The sequence below is a fragment of the Myotis davidii genome, unplaced genomic scaffold (assembly GCF_000327345.1).
Source record: "Myotis davidii unplaced genomic scaffold, ASM32734v1 scaffold933, whole genome shotgun sequence".
NCBI classification, from domain to species: domain Eukaryota; kingdom Metazoa; phylum Chordata; class Mammalia; order Chiroptera; family Vespertilionidae; genus Myotis; species Myotis davidii.
Window position 1 is genome coordinate 872,131 of NW_006285240.1, and position 12,948 is coordinate 885,078.

Consider the following 12,948-nt stretch of genomic DNA (forward strand, 5'->3'; position numbering starts at 1 on the left):
CAGGCACCATGATATAGCAAAATCGCGAATCTTCAATGCATATATAAAGAAATATACGGTAACCCGAATTTACCACACTCGCAAAATCGCACACAGCCAACCATACACCTAGTATGGTATCGCGATTCGCGATTTTGCGCTATCATACTGGGTGTATGATCGGCTGTGTGCGATTTTGCGAGTGTGGTAAAATCGCATAACAGCAAAATCGCATAACAGCCGAGCATACACCCAGCAGCGCTGCTGATGCCTGAACGGTATGTGGAATGAAGTGGGCGGGCATCGGGAGGCCACTATGGCACGGGGCAAGCACTATGGGCAGTCTATCTGAAGTGTACCTGGCGTATAAGACGACCCCCCACTTGGAGGCATATTTTTCAGGGCCAAAAAATCGTCTTATACGCCCGCAAATACGGTAATCCCAACACCTAATGACTTTAATTATCCACTGATTGCCTGATATTTGGTGTGTTCTGCACTGTCTCCTCAAAGGGGCTATATAAGAATGAAAAGGGCAGAGAAGGGCATGGAGAAAACATGTGCCAGCAGGAACATGGCCAGTCCCAGGAAAAGCAGCAGTCATTACAGGACTGAAAAACAATATACATCTCCCAACTGTGTTTCAATCTTTTCTGCTGCCTGGATTCCTCCTTCATATACAGCAGAGCTGGGCAGAGAGAGGACAACCGGGACCGCCTCCATTGTAACCATAATGAGGATAAAATCTTGTTTATTCTCCATTTTTGCTGGAGGATGTTCTGGGTGGGTGAACACAAAAAATTACCTGCATCTAACAGAATAAATACACTGTTGTATTCCCCTATGATGGAATGCTCAATAGTAATAAAAATAAGCAATCTATAACTATATGCAACCAAGTGGAGGAATCTCTCCAATACATTGTTGAATGAGAAAAGCCAGGCACAAAAAGTACAATTTGCATGTATATCACAGAGAGAGAGAGAAAGAGAAAGAGAGAGAAATAGCAAAATGAATTAATGCTCCTAGAAATAAAGAGGAGCTACCCATGGAGTGGGGTGTCTAGAGGAAGCATGTTTCTTAATCTGGGTGCTGGTTACATGGGTGAGTTCAGTTCGTAAAATTATATTGAGCTGCACACTTACAATATGTGTATATCTAAGTGGTCCAGAGCCAGAAAGCCAGTTGAAGGCCCCAAATAGGGCCCCACGTCCTTCCCCTTGGCCATGTCTTCAAGTCTTCTGCCTCATAGGGAGCCCCACTCAACTCGTCCTTGTCTTTTCCAAGTATAACCAGAGAGAGGCCAAAGGGCAACACAGCACACTAGATTGTTCTGAGATGCCTGCAATTCCAGTCAGAATCCTTCAGAATGGCAGTGTCTTTTGAAGGAACTTTACTGCTGTCACTACCTTTGTCTTCTAAATGAGACAAGAGGCTATAAGAAGCCTCTGCTGCTGTAATTGGCTCATTTAAATGGACTGCTTTTAAAATGATGTCCCAAGTGGGCAAGTCTAGTTTATAAACATCTATGAAGGAATGCTTAGATGCTCAGAAACCACTTGAGGAAGATTCCATAAATAAAATGTAACAGAGATTAGAATGCAGGACAGTTGACAGCCTTCCTGCAAGAACCACAGAGCTGTAATAACTGATTGTGTAATGGTCCATAATGGATAATGTATAATAATCTACAATTATAATCATAGCTGAACACACCTTTAAGATTTTATGTAACGTCTCAATGCAGGGAGTCAAATTATGGGCTTAGAATCATTTTTTAATCACTCTAATGTTGATTTTAATATAATCACTTATATTCTTTATACATTCTCCTAATAATTTCAGGTTAAAAAATCAATTAAGATCTTTGATCACACTAGATCGCAGAGACTGTAAATGCTGATCAGGAAGAAGCAGGAGTGGTAATCAGATCCACTGACCCAACAATAGACGTCACCACAGTGGGCAGATGGGCGATTACAGGGAGTGAAGAAAGCACAGTGATCTCCTCCTGTTCAGGTCCATGTGTGGTACAAATTCCAATCCTCCATCTTCAGACATTTCTCAGAACAAACAAATTTGTATTGCATATCTGTCTATTAAATAAACTACTGTTTAAAGCTTTTAAAAATCTGACTTTATATCAGCTATTATACCTTTTAATAGGAAATTATAACTTCACTTAATTAAATTACTCTATGTCACATAGTTTATAAATGTTCTAAAATGGCTCTCAGAAAGAATATCCTTATTTTTAAGAGTCTTATTCTCAAGAATTTAGGATAATGTGTCATGATGGCTGTAATTTGCACATTTCAGCAGAAAAATATACAAACCTACACACACACACACACACACACACACACACACACGGCAAAATGCCAACAACTGTTAAATGTAGGTAGTGAATACATAAGAATTCCTGCACATTCTTTTAACTCAGTGGTTCTCAACCTTCCTAATGCTGCAACCCTTTAATACAATTCCTCATGTTGTGGTGACCCCCAATTTCATTGTTACAAATTGAACATAATTAAAGCATAGTGATTAATCACAAAAACAATATGTAATTATATATGTGTTTTCTGATAGTCTTGGGTGACTGTGAAAGGATCGTTCAACCCCCAAAGGGGTCGCGACCCACAGGTTGAGAACCGCTGTTTCAACTCTTCAGTATGTCTGAAAATTTTCATAATAAAAAGTTGCATAGAAATGTCTACTTACCTTTCAAGAGGAGACCATCGTCTTTCTCCTAATCAAAAATGAATGCTAACTATGCCCAAAGGCACACTCAGGTCACTCATGCTGCCCTCACCTGCAAGAATAAGCAAAACAACATGTTATCACCAAAGATTTGCATATTAATGCTACTTCACCTGAAAACATATTCTCAATATAATGGCAAGTCTCTAGAAGTGGTTCTCAACCTTTCTAATGCCGCGACCCTTTAATACAGTTCCTCATGTTGTGGTGACCCCCAACCATAAAATTATTTTCGTTGCTACTTCATAACTGTAATGTTGCTACTGTTATAAATCGTAATGTAAATATCTGATATGGAGGATGTATTTAGGCGACCCCTGTGAAAGGGTCGTTTGACCCCCAAAGGGGTCGTTCAACCCCCAAAGGGGTCGAGACCCACAGGTTGAGAACCGCTGCTCTAGATTAAAACACTGCTGCAACTATTTGTTGTTGTTGTTTTTTTAAATATATTTTATTGATTTTTTTACAGAGAGGAAGGGAGAGGGATAGAGAGTTAGAAACTTTGACGAGAGAGAAACATCGACCAGCTGGCCCCTGCACACTCGCAACCAAGGTACATGCCCTTGACCGGAATTGAACCTGGGACCCTTGAATCCACAGGCCGACACTCTATCCACTGAGCTAAACCGGTCAGGGCTGCAACTATTTGTTTTTAGCAAGGAAAAAAGTGAAAAGAGAAAAGAATGATCCCATCACATACTGAATGTAGGGAACAACTGTTAACCTCACCCACCCTGCAAATGTTTGGAACAAAGGAATTCCTCAATAAGTTTCTTTTAATTCACATCGATTTCAGGGCAGTGACGTAGTCCAAACTCCATTCAAACAAAAACTGGAGCTTCAAGGACCTGAGCTTCGCTCTGGATTTCTGAGATCACACCTAGAAGGCATCCAAAGATGCTCTCAGAACCACACCAGAACCGCTGATCCTCCTGGAGTCCTTTCAGGCAAAGGTATTTGGACCCAATCTACCACTGCACTCAACTATAGAACATGCTATGGGGCACAGTGGGATGTGGCCTGCAAGTCATACTCCTGCTGCCACACCTTACATCTCAGCATTATCTCTTACAATGGGCCCTCCCCCACAGCCCTGTGAGGTAAGCAGAGTTTACTGATTCCATTTTCCAGAGGAGGCGGCTAAGTGTCAGAGAAGATGTACGACAAGAACATTCAACTAGAAAATATCAAAAATGAAATTCCAGCTTAGGTCTTCTGACCCTAAGCTCACCATACAGGTCATCCCTACCCCTTCTCACTCCCCCTCAACACCATGCTCTCCTAAAAGCCAACCTCAAAGCAGAATGGCCAAGCAGCACATTCACCTGCCAGTGGGGGATGGAGATGACAGTTTGTTCACTGATAGTATATATAATCATCTTAACAGTCCCTTGGTACTATCATTTATGATTATCAACTACTACAATTACTATTAGTAATTATAGTTTCCTTGTAAACACAATAACCCTATTTTTCACATTACACACACACACACACACACACACACACACACACACACAATTTTCCCCCTCCTTTCTCAAGAAAGCACACTATTGGCCAATAGGAGTAAAACCAGCATCACATGGCACCCTTGGTGATTTTTATCTTTGCCACAACAAAAGGCAGTAACTTGCCATTGAAGTTTTTGTAAAATGCAAAATACAATATATTATAATGGCATAGATACTGCTCCACTAATAAAGATGGAAGCAGCACCAAAAAAAAACAAAAAACAAAAAAACCCACAGCTGGGGAGAATGTAGTATATGATGGCCTAACATGGCCTTTCATCTGTTGGTCACCAAAATTCCGCAAGCACAGAGGTTTAGAGGTATCAATGTCTAACCTCCACCTGTGAAGGTGCTGGCACACATGAGCCTGAGGAAAGCTGGCCAGGGAACCCCGCACCTGGCTGGCAGGCCTGTCTCTTCCATCCTCAGAATGAGTAAAACTCCAGAGAACTTCTGCAAGCGCCTCCTGGCCTAGGGGCTGGAACACCTGCTCACAAGAACACTGAGACCCACAAAGGAGATAAGATGTGGCTCCATGACTCACAAATCCAGCACGCTGACCCCAGGAAACTCACCAAGAAGTTATGCCAGGAGCTACACAAAACCAAGGGAAAAACATGATGTGCCTTCGGAAACATCCATTTTACTCCAAGTTTTGGTGATGATAAGGAAATGAACCAGTAATTTAAAAGTTGTTGCCGAAACCGGTTTGGCTCAGTGGATAGAGCGTCGGCCTGCGGACTGAAAGGTCCCAGGTTCGATTCCGGTCAAGGGCATGTACCTGGGATGCGGGCACATCCCCGGTGGAGGATGTGCAGGCGGTGATCGATGTTTCTCGCTCATCGATGTTTCTGACTCTCTCTCTCTCTCCCTTCCTCTCTGTAAAAAAATCAATAAAATATATTTAAAAAAAAAAAAGTTGTTAATAGTAAAACAAATATGCCTTGTGGAGTAGAATGTCACCTGGCATGCATTTTTAACTAAAACTCCTTACATGCTTAATTCATTTCCGGCTATACCCTTACCTGTGGGGGAAGGGAATAGGGATGGACTCTCTCCTTTATCATTAACGGTGGCCTTGGGAGAACATGTGAAGTTGGTAGGGATTTTATATCACAGTGAGCCCAGAAAGCTACCAATAGCCCTTGGTCTGAAGAATTCTCTTCAAAATCAGGGATCCCAGATTTCTGCCAGATCTAGGTCAGGTAGACTGAAGGCGAGGCACACATACATAATCCCCTCTCTACACCACACATCCTGGTGTAGGAATTCTGAAAGTGCCTCTCTTCACTGTCCTTCCCACCAGCTTCCAGGCCCCACCACACTCCTGCCCTCAGTTCCCGTTTACATCACTGACTTTCTTCAACCTCATCCTGTCTGCTGACACATTCAGCACTTACAGTAATTTTCATTTACATGGATGCTGCATCATTACTAAGGAAAAACAAGCTCACCAGTTTAGTTTGCCTCTAAATACTTTTTATTGTAAAATATATTAAAAAGTGCATAACCGTGGTAGCCAGCTCCCAAGGTGGCCCCCAATGATCCCGCCTCCAATATTCATGCTCTTGCGTGGTCCCCTCCCACAATGAATAGGCTGGCGTGAATAGCCAATAGGATGCTGGGGAAATGATGGAGTGTGACTCAAAGGCTCCGTGAAAGAGCAGCTTCCCTCTCTCGCTATCTTGGGAGGAAAGCTGGCTGCTGTTTCCTGCGTTCTCAAGTGCTCTAAAGAAACCCATGTGCTGAGGAACTGAGCCTCCTGCAACAGCCAATGGAGGTGGCCTTCTTAGGAGCACAACCTCCAGCCCAGCCAAGCCGAGCCCTCAGAAGATGGCTGCTTCAGCGATCTGGACTGCAACGCCATTGGAGACCCCAAATTACAACCACCCAGCTAAGCTGCTCCAGACTTCCTGACCCACACAGAAACTGTGTGAGATCATAAATGTAACTGTGTTTTAAACTGCTGGAGATATATTGATATATATATATATATATCATGCCAGATTAAAGAACAATAAAATATACCCCATGTACCTAATACCCAGTTGATGTTGCTGGGGTTTGGGTTGTTTGTGTTTTAGAAGACCTACGTGCCCCTTCCTGATCACCTCTCCCTCTCTACCCGCCTTGCCCTGCCTCCCTGCACAGATAACCACCAGCCTGAATTCTGAGTTAATTATTCCTTTGTTCCTCTCTGTAATTTTACCACATATGTATTCTCAATACACGGTTACATTTTGCCTGGTTGTAAGGCTAATATAAATGAAACAGACTATACATATTCTTCTAATACTTGCCCCTTAAGAGTTTGAGATTCATCCTTGTTGACTCCTGTGGCTGTAGATTTTCACCACTACCTAGTTCTCATTTTATGAACATATCCACAATTTACTGCTCTGTTCTACTGCTGAGGATCACCTGGGGAGTTCTCAGTTTTTTGCTGTATGAATAATGCTGCCATTTACATTCTAGTGCTCCTCGCCAGCAAGTTCCTCCAAAGGCACACACCTAGGAGAGGGGAGCTGGGCTTGGGATTGCAATGCTCAGCTCTCCTAAGGAGTGTCCAACCGTCTTCCAAAGTGGTTGTGTACAACTGACTCTTAAGCCGCCTTTCTAGTCTCTCTCCAAATAAGAGGCATGCCTGTTTTGCTAATTACCAGTAAAGCTTTCAATCAACAAAGGGAAAGCTTTTCCTATTTGCAGCATCACTACTGCAAATAAATAGTACTCCAAAGCAGTGACCCAGACAGCTGGAACGGATTAGTCACAGGACATCAGTACAGACTTCAGAATAATGATGCAGACCCGACCAGCACCACACACTGCCCAGAGGGATAAGTCAAATTGGATATCTAGACTGACATTAAATTCAGACCGCTTTCCTCCCAGCAGACTCACATCCATGGTCCCATCTTATTATTGTCATCTCGGAGGGGGGAAAAATTAACTCGCATGCAACCCGGCAAGTTAAGATTAAAGCAAGAAAGTCAAATTACTTCAATGAAATTGTATTTGGGGGATTTTTTTTAACAGAGAGCTGGTTATGTTTTTTTATGTTTTCATCTATGAGATTTTCATTTACTATATCTAATTTTATGTTTAGTAATTCAACAAAAAGTAGATGTTCTTTTATATTTAGTTCATTCAATTTCTTAAGTGGCAACAGTAATATTTATAATAATGTATCTGTATTTCAAGTAAAAACAATATCAAACATTATGTGGCATCAAATACAAAAAATAATAAATTACTTCAATTGGAACAGGAAGGAGAGAAGAAATATACTGTAAATTTCAATGAGGTTCATATCATGTCACTGAAAAAAAAAACAACAGCCGAAACCGGTTTGGCTCAGTGGATAGAGCATCGGGCTGCAGACTGAAAGGTCCCAGGTTCGATTCCGGTCAAGGGCATGTACCTGGGTTGTGGGCACATCCCCAGTAGGAGATGTGCAGGAGGCAGCTGATCGATGCCTCTCTCTCATCGATGTTTCTAACTCTCTATCTCTCTCCCTTCCTCTCTGTAAAACAATCAATAAAATATAAAAAAAAAACACAACAAAAAACAATGGCACTAGATGACCACAATGAGGTCATTTCAACCCAACCTCTTGACAGTTCTTATTTGTCTGTATACAATCATTTCTCCCCGTGAGGCAGGAACTATTATTACACCCTTTTTCCAGATGGAGAAAACTAAGGCACAAAAAGCAATTAAGTGTAAACAATCACACAGCTGATACGGCAGAACAAGAAATTGAACCCAGGAGGCTTATTCCAGAATCCATATTCTTAAACACTCTTCTGGGAAGTTTCCTTAGCCCCCCAAGAGCAGCCAGGGGCCCTGAAATGGCAGCTACCAGTTACTAAGCACCCACAACATGCCATGCACTTTTTAAGTGCTCCATTGCATTTCTAATCCTCCCCACATCTCCACCAGGCATGTATTCTCCCTATTTTATAGTTGAAGAAATTTAGGTCCTGGGAATTTAAGTAATTTGACCAAAATCACATAAGCAATAAAATAAAATGGTGGAGATCCCACTTGAACCTTGTAGAGTTCATGCGCTTTCTACAGTGGGCCTTCTGGACCAAATAAAATTATCCTATCTGAGGATGTGTGGTAGGCAAGTTTGACCTTAGGTCCTATAAAAGGCCCTCTGAAGGAAACAGAAGCCACACTGAGAGGTGTGCTGGCCTTCCTGGTGAGCAGCAGTGGCACCTGCCATTCCTCTGTGACAGGCAGAGGTGGAGTGGGTGCCAATAAGACCAGCAGGCACAGCCAGAAAACCAGGGCTCAATACCACCTCCTCATGGGGGTTACACTGGGCAGGTCAAATGGCCACACCATACAATGTTTTCATCTGTAAAATGGGGCTATCTTTTTCTTTTAATTTTTATTAAATTAATTGGGGTGACATCTACACTAATAAAAGAGAAAGATGCAAATTGACCATACCTTTGCAACGCCCACCAGCCAATCAGGAGTGGCTATGGAAATTAACCCAACAAAGATGGTGGGTTAATTTGCATACGCAGGCACCAAGTGCCAGGGTGGGGCGGGACACTTGCATCATTGCCATGGCAATGACGCAGGCATTCCACACCACCCCAGCCGCTCTGGGCCTCTGGGCAACATGGGAAGGCGGAAAGGCAGCTCCTGGCCTAAACAAAGGCAGAAAGGTGGCTCCAGCCGGAGTGAAGGCGGTGCTGGCAGCCAGGGGAAGGAAGGCCCTTTCTTGCAGGAATGTTCGTGTATCGGGCCTCTAGTTGGTTAATAAAATTATATAGGTTTCAGGTATACAATTCTATAATAAATCATCTTTATACTGTATTGTGTGTTCACCATGTCAAGTCAAATCTCCTTTCATCACCATGTAAAATGGGATTTTATTTCAAAGAGTTGTTGTGAGGATTTAAGAGACCTGGCACACAGAAGGCACACGACAAATGCTTAACAACTGAAGAAGTGGAAATGTGTTCTAGCTACCTAATACGAAAAAGCAAGGAGCCAATTTTAGTGATAATACCCTTGCTTCCACAAACAAAGCCTCATAATCCATGATGGACGACTTGACAATTTGTAAAAGGTCATCTTTGTAACATGATTTTTTAAAACTAATATTATGATTTCTTCTTTCTGCCCCACCCTAACTAGAACAACCCTTGCCAACTAGATCAACCCTTTATGACATTAGTAAAAGAAAGACATCCTTTACATGAATGCAGGAGCTGGAATGCACTCCAAGTAAAACATTTGGCTCATTTAACTTCTCTGTTACTGACTTTAGAAAATCTTAAACACTCACTTCAAACAGCCACATCTCTTCAAAGTATTTCCAGTTTCTTAGAAATCATCCCAAATTACCTAGCCAATAACAAAAAAAAAAAAAAAACTTGATTAAACGACTAGTAAATGACAAAAAAAATTTCAGCAACACTTCATACACCAATGCAATGAGAGCTAAGGTTCCTCCATCATAGCCCTTTTGCCATACCTAAGATTAGGTATTAAAAATACACAATGTGAACTTAGAGACAGACCACTCAGCAATCTGCACAGTAACTGGTCCTTTACGCATTTACAAGAGGGACATGGGAGCAGTAGTAACTGCAGCATTGTAGGTCTGCTTTGCAAAATTGGTTCAATCCCATCTTTCTTAACCAAATGATGCAACCAATGAGCTACAAAGAGAAAACAGAGAAACATGTTCCTTAAAAGAAAAAAGCTGACTCTTGGGTTGGTTCTAATATTTGCCCCAGAGTGAGGTAGGAGACCCACCAAAGGGCAATTTTCCAGAGGGAGGTAGCCAGTGAGGGGCAGAAACAGCCTCAGTAAAGTATGAGGTGTTTGAAGAGAACAGGAGCAGCCACTGCTGATGGCTTATCAGTAAATATCATAGACCAGACCTTCTGCTGAGCATGTGTCCTAAATTCTTCTTTAAAACCCTCTTTCAGCCCTAACCGGTTTGGCTCAGTGGATAGAGCGTCAGCTGGCGGACTGAAAGGTCCCAGGTTTGATTCCAGTCAAGGGCATGTACCGTGGTTGCGGGCACATCCCCAGTAGGGGGTGTGTAGGAGGCAGCTGATCGATGTTTCTCTCTCATCAATGTTTCTAACTCTCTATCCCTCTCCCTTCCTCTCTGTAAAAATTCAATAAAATATATTTTTTTAAAAACCCTCATTCAATAACCTTCAGAGAAAATATTATATAGACATACCAATTTAATAAGTAAGAAAATTAACTCAGAGATTAAATGACTTGCCTAAAATCACAGAACTAGTAAGTGATGGTATAATAACTGGCTCATAGCATATGGGAGGTACTCAACAAATATCTGATGAACATGGTGTCTTTACTTCTCCTATAGAGAGAGAAAACACTATTTTTCTCCTGAGAATTTCATAAGTTTAAAGTGAGATTGTGCATATAAAGTTCTTAGTACAGTGCCTTGACCTCTGGAATACACTGTGGTACATGGGTAACAACATTAATATAAAAAGCTAGGTATAATAACCACCTAGAATAGGGTTATGATAATGACAATGGGTATAATAAACATCACAACGGATAGAAGATATGCAGATATACATAATGGGCAATAAGCAACCGAGTTATAATAAGCGATTGAAAAGATGCTCAACATCATTAGGGAAATACAAATTAAATGAGATACCATTTCACAATTATCAGAATGGCTAAATTTTAAAAACTGACAATATCAAATGACAGCACAGATGCAGAGCAACTAGGACTGTCACACATTGCTGGTGGGAATGCAATGGGTAAATAAACTATGGTATATCCATACAGTGGAATACTACTTAGCAATAAAAAGGGACAGATTATAGATACACACAACATGGATGAATCTCAAATGCATTATGCAAAATGAAAGAAGCTATCTCAAGAGGGTATAGTCTATATAATCCCACTTATTCTGGAAAAAAGTAAACCTATAGCAACAGAGAATAGACTAGTGTTGCCAGGAGTTCGGTAATCAGGAGGGTTTGACTACAAAGAGGCAGCACCAGGGAATTGGATGGATTGTTCTGCATGCAGTTTACAGTGATAATGATATGAATCAATTCATGTGTTAAAACTCAGAACTATATGATCAGAAAAAGGAATTTTATTGCTGGTAAATTTTTTTAATTACCAAAAATAAAAATTTTAAATCCTATAAGAATTGGAAGGTCTTGGTGAATGCAAAGTTGACATTTGTATGTGGGAAAGGAGGTGACATGTGAGGGTCAAATAGCTCTGAAGTTTCATGCCAAGGAAATATGGTATAGGAGACCAGGAAGAGCCTGTGTGGGAGCAACACAGGGCTCTGAGAGGTCACAGAGCGTCAAGAACTTGGGATTTCTGGCCTGATTTCACCAAATGATGACTCTATGGAATTACACAAGCCACATCACCACACTAGCCATAGTTTAGCTAATTCTAAAATGAGACAATGAAGCAAATGATCAGGAATGTCCTCCCACACTATAAACATTCTAAGGCAGTGGTTCTCAACCTCTGGCCCTTTAAATACAGTCCCTCATGTTGTGACCCAACCAAAAAATTATTTTCGTTGCTACTTCATAACTGTAATGTTGCTACCATTATGAATCATAATGTAAATATCTGATATGCTGGATGGTCTTAGGTGACCCCTGTGAAAGGGTTGTTCGACCGCCAAAGGGGTCGTGACCCACAGGTTGAGAACCGCTGTTCTAAGGACACTTTCCTTTTAAGCTATTGAGTTTGGGAAGACAGTAGGACCAATAAGTAGAAATACCACCAGGGAACAAAATAAAGTGAAAACCACTGATGTGTGTGGATGGCAGACTGAGGGAAGTGCCACCTTCTAGCATAATAGAAACCAAGAAAACAGCAGTTTCATTGGGGCAGGGGAGAAGGGCTGGAAAAACTCAAGGACCAAAGAGTCAAGATGAATGAGGATCAATAAAACAAGACTAGCAACGAGCCAGCAATTCCACTTCTGGTCATTTTTCCAAAGAAATCCAAAACACTAATTTGAAAAGATATGCATCCCCATGTTCACTGCAGCATTATTTACAATAGCCAAGATATGGAAGCAACCTAAGTGTCTACCAACAGATGAATGAAGAAAGAAAAGGTGGTACATATATACAATGGAATATTACTCGGCCATAAAAAGGAATGAAATCTTACCATTGTGACAACATGGATGGACCTAAAGGGCATTATGCTGAGTGAAATAATTCAGACATACAAAAACAAATACCATATGATTTCACTTATATGTGGAATCTAAAAAAACAAAGTAAATAAATCAGAAACTAATAGAAATAAAGAAAAAACTGATGGTTATCAGATGAAAGGGGAGTTGGGAGGATGGGTGTGAAAAGGGAAGAGAGGAAAAAGTACACATTGGCAGTTACAAAATCGTCATGGGGATATAGTCAACATTGCAATAACTACGTATGGTGTCAGGTGGGTACAAGATTTATGGGGTGATCACTTCGTAAGTTATATAAATGTCTCATCACTATGTTGTACACCTGAAACTCATATAACATTTTATTTCAACTGTAATTTTTTAAAAAATTTTTAAACAAACAATAGATTACACTGATATTTCAGAGATCAACAGAGTGAGTGACTGCCCAAGAAAGTAAAAAAGGCTACCATCAAACTTTGCATGCTGTCTGAGTACATC

At 41.1% G+C, this 12,948-nt stretch overlaps 1 protein-coding gene across 4 annotated transcripts in view; it reads right to left on the reverse strand.

The window, feature by feature from the left end:
• The window catches only part of SGMS1 (sphingomyelin synthase 1), a 213,577-nt gene extending 210,783 nt beyond the window's left edge, over positions 1–2,794 (reverse strand). For all 4 annotated transcript variants that reach the window (XM_006755843.2, XM_006755846.2, XM_015558823.1 and 1 more), the window contains exon 1: positions 2,704–2,794. The gene's annotated coding sequence lies outside the window, so the exon portion shown is untranslated. The remainder of the gene's footprint in view (positions 1–2,703) is intronic.
• Positions 2,795–12,948: the final 10,154 nt, after the last annotated feature.